The following is a 3,331-nucleotide window of genomic DNA, read 5'->3' on the forward strand; positions in this document are numbered from 1 at the left end:
CGGATTTAATGGAAGGGCGGGGCGGGGATTTAATGGAAGGGGCGGGGGGCGGGGATTTAATGGAAGGGGTGGGGCGGGGATTTAATGGAAGGGGGCGGGGATTTAATGGAGGGGGGGGGGGGGGGATTTATGGAAGGGGTGGGGGCGGGGATTTAATGGAAGGGGGGGGGGGCGGGGGATTTAATGGAAGGGGGGTGGGGGCGGGGATTTAATGGAAGGGGTGGGGGGGCGGGATTTAATGGAAGTGGGGGAAGGGGGGCGGGGGATTTAATGGAAGGGCGGGGGGGCGGGGGATTTAATGGGGGGGCGGGATTTAATGGAAGGGGCGGGGGGCGGGGGGATTTAATGGAAGGGGGCGGGGGGGCGGGGATTTAATGGAAGGGGCGGGGGCGGGGGATTTAATGGAAGGGGCGGGGGCGGGGGATTTAATGGAAGGGGCGGGGGATTTAATGGAAGGGGCGGGGGGGCGGGGGATTTAATGGAAGGGGGGGGGGGCGGGGATTTAATGGAAGGGCGGGGGGGGCGGGGGATTTAATGGAAGGGGCGGGGGGGCGGGGGATTTAATGGAAGGGGCGGGGGGGCGGGGATTTAATGGAAGGGGCGGGGATTTAATGGAAGGGGCGGGGGCGGGGGATTTAATGGAAGGGGGGGCGGGGGATTTAATGGAAGGGGCGGGGGGGCGGGGGATTAATGGAGGGGCGGGGATTATGAAGGGGCGGGGGGCGGGGATTTAATGGAAGGGGCGGGGGCGGGGGATTTAATGGAAGGGGCGGGGGGCGGGGATTTAATGGAGGGGCGGGGGATTTAATGGAAGGCGCGGGGGATTTAATGGAAGGGGCGGGGGCGGGGGATTTAATGGAAGGGGCGGGGGGGCGGGGATTTAATGGAAGGGGCGGGGGGGGGGGATTTAAGGAAGGGCGGGGGGGGGGATTTAATGGAAGGGCGGGGGGGCGGGGATTAATGGAAGGGGCGGGGGGGGGGATTTAATGGAAGGGGCGGGGGGCGGGGATTTAATGGAAGGGGCGGGGGGGGGCGGGGGATTTAATGGAAGGGGGGGGGGCGGGGGATTTAATGGAAGGGGCGGGGGGGCGGGGATTTAATGGAAGGGGCGGGGGGGCGGGGGATTTAATGGAAGGGGCGGGCGGGGGATTTAATGGAAGGGCGGGGGGCGGGGATTTAATGGAAGGGGCGGGGGGGCGGGGGATTTAATGGAAGGGCGGCGGGGGCGGGGGATTTAATGGAAGGGGCGGTGGGGGCGGGGATTTAATGGAGGGGCGGGGGGGCGGGGGATTTAATGGGGGGGCGGGGGATTTAATGGAAGGGCGGGGGGCGGGGGATTTAATGGAAGGGGCGGGGGGGGGGGGATTTAATGGAAGGGGCGGGGGCGGGGATTTAATGGAAGGGGCGGGGGGCGGGGGTTAATGGAAGGGGCGGGGGATTTAATGGAAGGGGCGGGGGCGGGGGATTTAATGGAAGGGGCGGGGGGGCGGGGGATTTAATGGAAGGGGCGGGGGCGGGGATTTAATGGAAGGGCGGGGGCGGGGGATTTAATGGAAGGGCGGGGGGGCGGGGATTTAATGGAAGGGGCGGGGGGGCGGGGGATTTAATGGAAGGGCGGGGGGGCGGGGGATTTAATGGAAGGGGGGGGGCGGGGGATTTAATGGAAGGGGCGGGGGGGGGCGGGGATTTAATGGAAGGGGCGGGGGGGCGGGGATTTAATGGAAGGGGGGCGGGGATTTAATGGAAGGGGCGGGGGGCGGGGGATTTAATGGAAGGGCGGGGGGGCGGGGATTTAATGGAAGGGGCGGGGGGCGGGGGATTTAATGGAAGGGCGGGGGGCGGGGATTTAATGGAAGGGGCGGGGGGGCGGGGATTTAATGGAGGGGCGGGGGCGGGGGATTTAATGGAAGGGGGGGGGGGGATTTAATGGAAGGGGCGGGGGGCGGGGGATTTAATGGAAGGGGCGGGGGGGCGGGGGATTTAATGGAAGAGGGCGGGGGGCGGGGGATTTAATGGAAGGGGCGGGGGGCGGGGGATTTAATGGAAGGGGCGGGGATTTAATGGAAGGGGCAGGGGGCGGGGGATTAATGGGGGGCGGGGGATTTAATGGAAGGGGCGGGGGCGGGGGATTTAATGGAAGGGCGGGGCGGGGGGATTTAATGGAAGGGGCGGGGGGGCGGGGGATTTAATGGAAGGGGCGGGGGCGGGGATTTAATGGAAGGGGCGGGGGGCGGGGATTTAATGGAAGGGCGGGGGGGCGGGGATTAATGGAAGGGGCGGGGGGGATTTAATGGAAGGGGCGGGGCGGGCGGGGGATTTAATGGAAGGGGCGGGGGGCGGGGGATTTAATGGAAGGGCGGGGGGCGGGGGATTTAATGGAAGGGGCGGGGGGGCGGGGATTTAATGGAAGGGCGGGGGGCGGGGGATTTAATGGAAGGGGCGGGGGCGGGGATTTAATGGAAGGGGCGGGGGGGCGGGGGATTTAATGGAAGGGGCGGGGGGCGGGGGATTTAATGGAAGGGCGGGGGATTTAATGGAAGGGCGGGGGGCGGGGATTTAATGGAAGGGGCGGGGGGGCGGGGATTTAATGGAAGGGGCGGGGGGGCGGGGGATTTAATGGAAGGGCGGGGGGGGCGGGATTAATGGGGGGGCGGGGGGATTTAATGGAAGGGGCGGGGGGCGGGGATTTAATGGAAGGGCGGGGGGGCGGGGATTTAATGGAAGGGGCGGCGGAAGGGGGCGGGGGATTTAATGGAAGGGGGGGCGGGGATTTAATGGAAGGGGCGGGGGGCGGGGGATTTAATGGGGGGGGCGGGGGATTTAATGGAAGGGCGGGGGGGCGGGGGATTTAATGGAAAGGGGCGGGGGGCGGGGGATTTAATGGAAGGGCGGGGGGCGGGGGATTTAATGGAAGGGGCGGGGGCGGGGGATTTAATGGAAGGGGCGGGGGCGGGGGATTTAATGGAAGGGCGGGGGTGCGGGGGATTTAATGGAAGGGGCGGGTGGCGGGGATTTAATGTATTAACGCGCGCGGATGAGCATGAAGACGAGCAGATACATTTCATAAATCGATCTCAACGTGCTTCTTAGATATTCAACACCCAGAGTCTGAGAGGACCTGTGTGGATATAAATCTCTCTCTTTTTGGGGCAGAACAGCCCTATTGGGTTTATTTAATGGTTAAATGATTCCCTTTTCTCTGTAATAATAAAACAGTACCTGTACTTGATCCCAACTAAGATATAATTACCCCTTATTGGGGCAGAACAGCCCTATTGGGTTTATTTAATGGTTAAATGATTCCCTTTTCTCTGTAATAATAAAACAGTAC

The sequence above is a fragment of the Xenopus tropicalis genome, chromosome 4, assembly GCF_000004195.4.
Source record: "Xenopus tropicalis strain Nigerian chromosome 4, UCB_Xtro_10.0, whole genome shotgun sequence".
NCBI classification, from domain to species: Eukaryota; Metazoa; Chordata; class Amphibia; order Anura; family Pipidae; genus Xenopus; species Xenopus tropicalis.